Below are 12031 nucleotides of genomic sequence, written 5' to 3'. Positions count from 1 at the left end.
CATTTGGACAGTTATCAACGCTCACTAACCACCAGAGACCAATCTATATCAATACTGCGCAATATCTGTCTACCAAACGATAGCCAAAGATTCCCACTCTAATACAATAACAATCCTATACTATAGCGTAGGAAACGGTGGGAGGCAAGGGGCATGCCCCCCCCCCCCCCACACACACACACACTTTTCAGATATTTTGCTTTATATTTGCTTTACAATAGTGTAAAAGTGTGTAAATATACACTACCACCACCACCACCACTTTTTTGCACTTTCATACACTCGTGCTATAGTATGCTTGACGATAAATACCTTTACATCGATAATTTTTAGCTTCCTGGTAAACAAAACGTTCACATATTAATCATACTTACAACCACTTCAGGAAGGAACCCCTTACCAAATATGTATTTAACCGGAATATTACTGAAACCCTCGTTTACAAATGTATTTATCCTAATTTTAATTGGCACGGTGCACACCTGTCCAAATACGAGTAGATGATTTTAAAAATAATAATCAGTCTTTATTCAAAACAAAACACATGTCCACAACATGTTTCAAGTTCAGAAAATACAATTGTATTTCTAACTCACATCACTGGGGGTGAGGTAAAATCAGTTTGTGAATAACTACGAACAGAACTTAACGCTAAACATATTAGTTTTATCCAATCGTATATACATGCATATTATTAAAACACAAAAGTAAGGTGAAATTCAACTAAAAACGAGTTTAATAGCTTAATTAATGAACTAATTAACACATGCAACAGTGCACGACGTCAGCCGACTCCTCTACAGGGGCGGGACGTAGCCCAGTGGTAAAGTGTTCGCTCGATGCGAGGTCGGTCTGGGATCGACCCCCGTCGGTGGACCCATTGGGCTATTTCTCGTTCCAGCCAGTGCTCCACAACTGGTGTAACAAATGCCGTGGTATGTACTATCCTGTTTGTGGGATGGTGCATATAAAAGATCCCTTGCTGCTAATCGAAAAGAGTAGCCCATGAAGTGGCGACAGCGGGTTTCCTCTCTCAATACATGTGTTGTCTGTAACCATATGTCCGACGCCATATAACTGTAAATAAAATGTGTTGAGTGCGTCGTTAAATTAAACATTTTCTTCCTTCCTTCTCTACATGGCTCACATGTGACGTCGTGCATACATTTGCATATTAATGAGTAATTGTGCACATTAATGGTGCACCGGCCGTGGCCGGCGTTTAGGATCCCTAATAATCTGTTACTGATTATAAGTAATTTTACGGGTAGAATTATTGAAATACACGGTAAAAAGGTCTCGTGTTAGCATATTTTGCCGGAATATCTCTATAATTTTTGCCTCGTTTGAGGTTCTTGCGTCGCAGGATTGACCACCTCAGTAGATCCGTTCAACTGATTGGGTTATTTCTCATTCCAACCAGTGCACCATAACTGGTCAAGGCCGTAGTATGTGCTTTTCTGTCTGGGAAAGTGCATATAAAAGATCCCTTTCTGCATTAAGACAATGTAGCGGGTTTCCTTTGTTGAATAGGAGTCAGAATTACCAAATGTGTGACATCCAATAGCCGATGATTAATATATCAACGTGTTCCAGTGGTGTCGTTAAACAAAACAAACTTTACTGTAATTTTTGCCTGAATTTGAGGATTTGCTCCGGCACTATCCTCCTGTCTCATACGCTTATGCATCCAATTTCCAGTTTGATGAACTGTCAGCGATATTATTAAAGCAGGCCCTTCTCGGAGGGTGGCAGATTGTAACTGCGTGTTTTTTCAGATTTTTCAATAGGGTCTTTAATTAGATTTTCTACACATTTTTGTCCAAACATAAATCGTGTAAAAACAATTACAATGACATGCATACCACATATTAGACTCAAACCATATCACCTATATTGACTTTGTTATTAACATCTCCTAGGACAAAAAAACATGCAAAGTTTTCTCCATCTGCCAGTTTGCTTTTTTATGGAATACACTTCAAGAGGAGTGGAAGCCTCCAAATGTTTTCGTTATACCTTAGCGCATTTCATGACGTTGTTAGATCACGTCATATCGATTAACCCCTCTTGAAGAGTATTCCATAAAAACGCAAAATGGCAGCTAGCAAAACATTACATGTGTTTTGTCCTAGGAGATCTCAGCGAAGTCAAATTAAGTGACATGGTTATAATGTAGCGTTTATTTGACAGTATCATACTGTTGTATTGTACTACTGTTCATTGTAATTACTTATAGTCCATACCACAGCGAACGCCTTTTTTTTCATACTATGGAATTTACTGCAAGTTATTTATTTCTGACCGGGTTGATTTGTAAATTGGACACAAAAATAGTATTTTGTTGTTATTTTCAAAGCACTTTTAATTTTCTTCTTACGTTGAACCAAACTGAAGTTATTTACAAAAAATAACCCAACCAAAAAACCCCAACCAAACAATTTTTTTTATAGAATGATGGGTCGGACTATAATTATTTAGTTGGATTGAACGATTTGGTCCAATGTCCATGACTGCAGGGTGTGTATATATTCAGTTAGCTCGAGTGTCCTCTAGCCCTCCCCTGTTTATATGCTGTCAGGCTGTGAAATCTCCCTGACAACATATAAACAGGGGAGGCAGGCCCGTAGCCAATGTGTGGTCGGGGGGTCGGTCGACCCCCCACCGGTGACTTTCTTTTTTTTCAATATTCGTCAACGCAAAATTGCACCTCAAACGTGGCAAAATAATTTAATTTGATGTGTCGTGCCTCACTATAAGCCTAAACGACCCACCCCTCTTAAAATTCTGGCTACGGGCCTGGGAGGGCTAGATGACACTCGAGCTAATATACAGTGTGTGCATATATATTCATTATACATTTAAAAAAAAAAAAATGCATTTCAAAGTATTGCATTTAATAGCATTTGCTGTGATTATGTGTACTCACAGAATGCCAGAAATTGCATTTCAGTACATCAAGTTTTCATAATTTTCAAGTGGAAACATGAAACTATCATTGCCCACACTGTTGGGGATGGGGAGATCGAGAGCACATGGGCTATTTTCACAAAAAGGGGCAAATGAAAGCAAAGAACTTAAAAAAAAAAAAAATTCATGTTTGTAATAGTAAAATCTAAAGTAGATATGTGCAGTCGTTCATTATTTCAAATAGCAAAGCTAGAAGTGTATAAAAAACAACAACTTTTTTTTAATGTACATGAAAATATTTTCGTGGTTTTTTTTTATATATTAAAAATAAATTGTTTTACTATTAATGGTAAGGTATAATGGGAAGCAATTGTCTTTACCGTTAATGAAATACTAGTAGGCCTAATGGCAAAGAAAATTAACAATGGAAAATACGTTTATAAATATATGTAGCCTAGATATCTATATTTGTTATAATCAACAAACATTATAACGGTAAAGACACATGGCATGGTATGGATTTCTTATGTTTCCAGAATACTTGATTAAAATAACGGTAAAGACAAACAATAAGTGAGACATTGAAAAAAGTATTTTAAAAATTAAAAACAGCTTGCCTGTAAGGATACGTACCCAGCTACTATTTATGTACTTGACATATTTGATCTAAGCTTGACCTAATGTCATAGTGCCATCTGGTGGATAACGTTCATACTAATCAAATTGTTGGTCCCGTTTATACCGGTAAAGACAATTAAAAAAATAAAAATAAAAGGTGCAACTTAAAGTTGAATGCAGTGTAGTTTTATATGAATATTTTCATTTGAAATTTATGAGTGGTTTACTTACATTTTGAAGTTTAAAGGCAACCACTTAATATTTTAGGGAGTTTTGCGATTCCATAACGATAACATGTGCTTTTGTACACAATAACGGGGTGGACATTTTGGGTATATCATTTTAACCACAAGCATGGCCAAATATAATATCCAGTGCGCCAAGTGATGATGCTTTTTATATGCATTGCTGTTTATTTACATTATATGCTGTTTTGTGAGAAATATTGCAACTGCGGTGTCTTTACTGTTATTTTTCCTCTTATTTGTTATTTCTTTATTTTATTTTTTTGTTGTGAAAATAGCCCACATGCTGACATGTCTGTTCTCACCGCTGCTGGACTTTGGCATGTGAATGTAATACTGTGCCGTAGGCCCTATAGGTAGGTGTATGTTCATATCTAACTTTCCATAATTACCTATTTAAAAGTATGAGTATGCAAGAAACATTTATATATATTATGCAAAACCAAAATCCAGCCTGTGCTGGTGCGGTATGCAAATTTGTTCACGATTATACATGTATTGCCCATAATTAGTCCTTATTTAGTCATTTTGTTTGTTTCTTGTTTATGCATATGTTTTGCATCCAGTTCCGTATGTGGAATGTTTATATGCAATACAGTTTTTATCTTTATCTTTAACGTCGCCGGTCGCGCCTGGACGGCAATGACGTCATGTCTAACGTCAGAGGTGTATTTTTTAAAATAAGCGCCAAGAAGGAAGCCAGAAGATTAGTAGATACAACACAGACTAAGCGTAACTCGTAAGCAAAACAGTAGTAACCAGTCTGTGTCATCGTACACCGGATATTGCGAGTTCTGAAGCAAGAGAAAAATAAAGCAACACATCCAGGTAAGTTATTTGCCAATTTCTTTCATTTGGTGACGACTTTTGTTGCACAATATTATGCGTTTTACATGTTGCTATGTTAAATAAATCGCCAATACAATATTTTCACCAGGCAGCCATTTGAAATGGCAGATTCTCAAATAGTAGGCTACATACATTATTACGCTTGCTCGTCGGGTATAGGTCTACTCCGTCTTGCTTTTAAAAATAAAGTGGCTTTGGCTTTCTTCTTCTTCTTCTTCTTCTTCTTCTTTCTCAACTTAAACTCTTCTAAATAACGCTTTATTTATGCACGATAAAAAGCATATGCCTATGTTTATTTTATGAATTACATAAGACCCATGTCACATAAGTCTGCGCATGCTAGTTACGTCTGGAAACAACTTTTGGGGTATATTTGTAAACAAAAACGTTAAATGCGTAGGCCCTAGTTTTAACTCGTAAAAATGGACACTAAGTTTTGTTAATCTAGAAACCTGTCACACACTTGGATAAAGTTACAACAGAGTGAAAGAAGAGTCTCAGAGTACGACAAATCCGCTAGCCCAACGCCCGTGGCTAGTGGCTTTTTAAGTTCGGGCTAGTGAGAAACGCAAAACGGCTAGTATTTTTTTTCTCTCTCCCCTTATGCTCGATCGTGTGTTTTTTTCTTCTTTTTCTCTCGGTTGAAATTTCGTTTAATACATTTGATCGTGACGTTGGTCATCGAATAATATCAACAACGCAATCAGTATATAATAATAACCCAATTGAACTAGCTTTGCAAACTGCAGTAACATGCTATCTTTAAATCGTTACAGTTACAGCATGCATTGTTTACTTTTCCCTTTCAAGTTTCTGGCACAGGAAATAAGTCTAAAGACATGCGTGTTTTGATTGGTTAAGTCACGTGGTAGTTAATCTCTGAGTCTGTGACGTTCAAACCGGGAAATATCCATAGATTAGAACTCTTAAATGCACGTGCGTTTTTTAAAATATGAACATGCATTTTGTGGTATTAGAAACAACGGGATGACCAGAAACACCTCGGTTTTACACAAATAATCATAAACGGCTCTAATAGTAAAAAAAACATATGTTGTAGTGTTTAAAAACTAGGGTCTGTCCCTTTAATTTAAGTAGTAAAACAATTGTAAAATCAATACATCTTGATTGTGAAAATAGGTATAACCAACCTGACAGATAGCAATTTGATTTAATGTAGCACCGAACTGATGCGATAAGGGCACATTTTAATTTGCCAGCCAAGATCGAAGTGATTTGTTAGCACCTGTCAACACATCTGCATGCTACCTTTGTAATGAACAATCTTGTATATCAACTTACACAAGTTTACATAAAAGCTGCAATGCATACCTTATTTTAATTTATGATCCAGAATATAAAACGTATCATAGGACTTAGGCCTATTGTTCAGCTGTATTCGCAATAATTACCGTTTGAAAACACTATTTGTGCTCATTCATACAGTTAATAACAGACATCTTTCGTTGAATAATAATAATACATTTTGACATTGGCGGGGTTTTTTTTTTTTGGCCATGCTGTTATCCAAAAATAAGGAACATGGGGCAGCACTATTTTTATCTTAACATAATGTAAATTAATGCGAAACAAACTATAATACGAAGTGTCAGCTGCCTAGAACATTTAACTAGTATAGTTCATGCATTACCCTTTTGTTGTGTATATATATATGTATTTGTTTGTTTGTTTAATGACACCACTAGAGCACATTGATTTATTAATCATCGGTTATTGGATGTCAAACATTTGGTAATTGGTTGTTGTTTGTTTGTTTGTTTGTTTTTTGGTTGTTGTTGTTGGTTGTTGTTGTTGGTTTTTTTGGTTGTTGTTGGGGTTTTTTTTTTTTTTTGGGGGGGGGGGGGGGGTTTGGGGTTTTTTAATCCCAGTGCCCCCTTTCCTTTCTATCCTTTGAATTCCGTCTCATTTCTTCCCGATCTGGCAACTCCTATCTTTCAACTTCTTTCGCTGTTCACCTCCACATCCCAGTCCTTGTCTCACCAACCGCGACAGGTGCTTGTCTCTTGTGGCTATCTGTGTCACACACCTGTTGCCCATCAGCTTTTAGCTGTGGGTTTAGTCTGACCACTTCGGGAAGTGTTCAGTAGTTCCTTCTGGCATTGTTAAGAGGCACTTGTAATCACCTACTATGCACTCCTACTACCGGCGGTCGTTAGTTAGTGCCATGGGTCAGACCAGCTTTATTAGCGGCAGAGGACGAGGATGCCAGGTGGGTGCAGGGAAATACACAGATACTGCACCCGTGGAGGAAGCTGAGACAGGTAGGCAATGGTGTGGACAGCTCAGAAGACAGAGTCGGAGGAAATTGACAGAAAGTGTCGAAACAGATTAAAATCGTGGGAGAAATTGGAAGGTTTTTATATTAAGATAATGAGAATGATAGACAGAGGGTGATAGATGAGAAAAATGAATAAATGTGTGAGCCAGCTTTGACGGGATTTGAACCAATGTCATCAGCTTGATTGTCCAGCAGTTTTATTCACTAGACCACGGAGCTCACTAACATTTGGTAATTTTGACATATAGTCTCAGAGAGGAAACCCGCTACATTTGTTCATTAGTAGCAAGGGATCTTTTATATGCACCATCCCACAGACATGATAGCACATACCACGGCCTTTGATATACCAGTCGTGGTGCACTGGCCCCTGCGTGTGCTGTAACCTCACCGTGGTGCATGGGTGTAACATTCTCTTTGAGAATGGCCAATACGGCACAAAATTGAAGTTTTGAGTAAAATTCAGTATCCGTAAAATTCTGTGATATTTGTGTTTTTGCACAGTTCTTTACACTGTTTTTGTTTAAGTCTTGAATTTTTATATTGATGTTGATCATCACTTTATTTATTTGCATTACCATAGTTTGACACCCAATAGCCGATGTATTGTTCGTGCTGGGGTGTCGTTAAACATTCATTCATTCATTCATTGGTGCACTGGCTGGAACGAGAAATAACCCAATGGGCCCACCGACGGGGATCGATCCTAGACCGACTGCTGGGCTACGTCCCGCACCTGTTGTTTGTATAGACATTAGCGACCGAAGTGGTTGTTTTAATGGTTGCTGCCAGGACGTATGTGACGTCATGTAGGTCAGTGAAGGGGGGGGGGGGGGGGGGGGTGCTATTAATAAAGAGCTAATTCCTAGACATAAAAAAAAATTAAAATTAAATTTTTAACTTTCAGTTATAACATTTTTATTGTATATAAAAGTAGTATAGCGGTAAAAGAAATATGTTTAATGATAGAGTTTTCCTTTAAAATATAACACAAATATAACACAAATATAACACAAATATAACACAAATGCTTCGGTGCGCAGACTTTAATTTAGTGCTATCAGTTAATATTATAGTTTCAAACAATGCGATATGTGTTGACTGACATGTGTAAAATTGTCTGAAAATTGTTTTGAAAGGCTAATCCCCTGCGCGTGCTGTAACCTCACCGTGGTGCAGGGGTGTAACATTCTCTTTGAGAATGGCCAATACAGCACAAATTAAAATTTTGAGTTAAAGGGACATTCCTGAGTTTGCTGCACTTTTTAAGATGTTATCGACTAACAGACTTTTTAACGATTGTAATTACATATCAAATATATTTTTCTGTATAAAATATTAGTGGCTGTATATTAAAAGTGTTTCTGATCGTTCTAATATTTGTACTAGGTTAAATTTTATCTTATTTTCTCAAATATAGTTTTTTCGTACTACGAAATTATTAAAAAAAAAATCGGGGGGGGGGGGTCCGAACCTCCCTAGCTTACGCCCCTGTTCCTATATGCTTAATGTTAGGGTCTCCACGAGTACTCGAGTACTCTGGCACGAGCCGAGTCTAGCAAGACTCGAGTCCGTTCACAGGACTCGAGTCCGTTCACAGGACTCGAGTACCCGTGCATGGTGGACTATAATGATCAACTATTACTATAATACAATAGACAATGTAGGACAATAATTTTAGCAGTAAATAATAAACGATATATGTTACACAATAGTTATATGATCATGCGCTAGTTTCTCTTTTTAAACTGGCTGTTCGTCCGTCACAACATATCAACCGGTTTTTAAGTGCAATACAATGGCATGATTTGGCATCCATGTTCAGCGCTGGAGTTAAGATGAATAATGCTATTTTACTTTATTCCTTAATCTCATCATCTTGTATAAGTGTCGGGTAATCGGGTCCGAGTAGAGTTTGACCCTCGAGTACTCGAGTTCAATATTTTGGACTCGTGGAGGTCCTACTTAATATGTTTAGATTTTAAAAATTACGATGTTTATTATGTTTTAATTTGTTTGCGTTCGAATAAAACAATCTTCATGTGTGATCTTACCAAGAAGGATGTTTGTTAGCAAATTATCTATAGTCCGTCCCACAGGAAACGCCTTTTTTCATACTATGGAATTTACCAGAATTTATTTATTTATGAGCCGATTGATTTGTACATTGCACACACACAAACAGTATTTAATTGTTAGTTCCAAAACACTTTTACTTTTCTTCTTACGTCATACCAAACTGAAATTATTTACAAAAACAACAACATTTTAATAGAATGATTGGACGGACTATAGCTAGTAGCCACGTAACCTTGTGCAACATAAATCAGTACCAGATCAAATAAAACGACAAATAGCTTACCTCTATGCGGTGGTGCAGGAGCGGATCCAAGCGAGTGAACTACGGGGACCTGCCACCTAGAACCGTTATAGTTCCCCATTTTAAAACAATTTGTTTACAATTTATACTGAAGTGTCCTTTTCAGGGAGTTGGTCCCTGTTATTTTGTCCATGGTCCCCTGGTGGTGCTTGTTTTACCCACGCTCCAGAGCTCGCAATATCCGTTGTACGATGATACACGGTGACAACTTACCTGTAGTCAGTTTCATGGTGTTGATTACATAAAAACAAGATTTCAATAGATTGCGACACGTCATCACTGAAAGTTGACCATTGTATTACCTATATAAACATGTTCTATGTATGTGTGTATGTGTGTGTATAACATATAACACACACACACACACACACACACACACACACACATATATATATATATATATATATATATATATATATATATATACTAAAGTTATTACATGGGTTTATGACATGGATATCATGGGTAAATTATAGGATAAATATATATATATATGGAATAACTAGTTACCGTCTTAAGATATCGGCTTTATAATTATATAATTAATGCCAGTCACCATTACTATTTATATAAAAGTGTTACGGTACAAAACGATTTGAGGTTTTAGTATTATGAGTACACTAGACCTACTCTAGGCCTACGCTTTTGAAATGGAAAACAATCTAACAGATTTTCGTTTTGTGGAGACGACAGCGACTTAAGTCCTACACGTCCATCAATGTATGATTGATTTTCGTACATCCACAGTTTACAGTCTTTATCTTTTATCCTGTGGTCACGGAGGGATTTAGCCCAGTCGGTTGAGTGCTCGCGTGAAGAGCTTGCAGCTGATTGGGCTTTTTCTCGTTCCAACCAGTGTACCACAACTCGACAAAGGCCGTGGTATGGTATGTGCTAATAACCGATGATTAATAAATCAATGTGCTCGTTAAACAAAACAAACTTCAACTTTTTTCTCCTTCATTTTATTTTGGATGGCTATTTCTCGTTCCAGCCAGTGCACCACGACTGGTATATCAAAGGATGTGGTATGGACTACCCTGTCTGTGGGATGGTGCATATAAAAGATCCCTTTCTGCTAATCGAAAAGAGTAGCCCATGAAGTAGCGACAGCGGGTTTCCTCTCTCAATATCTATGTGGTTCTTAACCATATGTCCGACGCCATATAACCGTAAATAAAGTGTGTTGAGTAAATAAAACATTTCCTTCCTTCCTTCCTTCCTTCCTTTCTTCCTTCCTTTATTTTGGTTGATTTTTTTTTTTTTTTTTTTTTTTTTTTTTTTGGTCTAAACACGACCTGTTATTAATTCTTTTCCCGTTCAAAGACGACCTGTAGTTTGTCATGATAGGTATAATAATATTAATTCTGTTTCCTTTTATGTCTAACCTAATCTAGTCTCGACACGTGTTTCCATCTATTGGTGATTACACACACGGCCCTCCTGGGCACTTGGCAATCTTTTCTGACAGTTAATTTATTTTCCTTTTACCTCACATATTATTATATATATATGTCTCTGCCTGTAACGGATTTGCGTCCATTTTTAGAAATAATTATTTCTGCTATGTCGACAACTCCTGCGAATGGAATCGGTTAATTGTGTTATTCATTTCCACACAAAACAACTCGTCAACCCACTCCGTTTTTTTTTTTTTTTTTAGTCAGGCACGGTTTTAGTTATTACGTGGAACAATCAAATTTTATTTGTTGCGCTTAGCGGGTATCCGTGTTTATGTCACGGTTTCCTGGGACATTGACTGGTACTATACGCAATCCAACGCCGTTATAAACAATCATTGCCAATGTATATTTATTCTTATAGGCGTCTTGTCTTGTCTTGTTTTGTCTTGTCTTGTCTGTTCTTTTCACGTGTTCATATAACGCAAAGTTTTCGAGCACGCCCATCACGGGTTTAGTCTCTGACATCGCCGGTGACTAAGTCCGGGACAGAAGGGGTGTGTGGTAAGTTTGAAGTGGGTGGAATTTGCAATAAAATTTGGAATAAGGAAATTTATTTAACAATGCACTCAACACATTTTATTTACGGTTATATGGCTTCCAAACGTTAGAATAAGGTCAGAGACCTAAGACCAAAAGAGAAATCATTCTGCTTATGTCTGGAAAAATAAACTTTGAGTGCTCGGCCAAAAAGAATTTAGGTGATTTGAGCAATTTAGACGGACCTCCAGAAAAAAACCCACCCCAAAGACTTGAGCCCGAGTACTCTGACTGTAAGAGAGCTAGACGGACATTTGGACATAAATACGCTCTCATTACAGTCAGAGACCAAGCTATGTATTTTTTTTTGGCAATTCTCGACAAGCAAAAATTTGGCAAAGATTTCCGCTCTAATACCACAACAATCCTATGTTTGACGTCAAATACCTTTACATCGATCATTTTCAAGTTAACTGATTAAAAAAAAATCCACATATTAATCACTAATACACATACTACAGAAAGAAATCCGACAGCACCCACATTCAGCTACGCTTCGTGACACTCCGTCGCAAGAATTACAAAGCTCGGTGACCTATTGCGTGACGTAGATCACGTGATCGCCCACTGGGCGATTCCGCCTTGTGCAACAGTTACAGGGGCCGTCTCATACCAAGCGACGTTACAACATGGAAGAGTTGGCTAATGGTTTTCTCTCTAACACAGTGATAAAATTACCAAATATTTGACATCCAATAGCCGATGATTAATGAATCAATGTGCTGTAGTG

The 12031-nt window shown here is 37.3% G+C and overlaps 1 protein-coding gene across 1 annotated transcript in view; it reads left to right on the top strand.

Annotated features, from left to right (window-relative positions):
• The first annotated feature begins 4466 nt into the window (after positions 1-4466).
• The window catches only part of LOC121372908 (centromere-associated protein E-like), a 39854-nt gene continuing 32289 nt past the window's right edge, over positions 4467-12031 (top strand). Inside the window, exon 1 of the mRNA XM_041499344.1 lies at positions 4467-4601. The gene's annotated coding sequence lies outside the window, so the exon portion shown is untranslated. The remainder of the gene's footprint in view (positions 4602-12031) is intronic.

This window comes from Gigantopelta aegis, chromosome 1 (genome assembly GCF_016097555.1).
Source record: "Gigantopelta aegis isolate Gae_Host chromosome 1, Gae_host_genome, whole genome shotgun sequence".
In the NCBI taxonomy this organism is placed as follows: Eukaryota; Metazoa; Mollusca; class Gastropoda; order Neomphalida; family Peltospiridae; genus Gigantopelta; species Gigantopelta aegis.
This window is presented reverse-complemented; position numbering and strand designations above follow the sequence as displayed.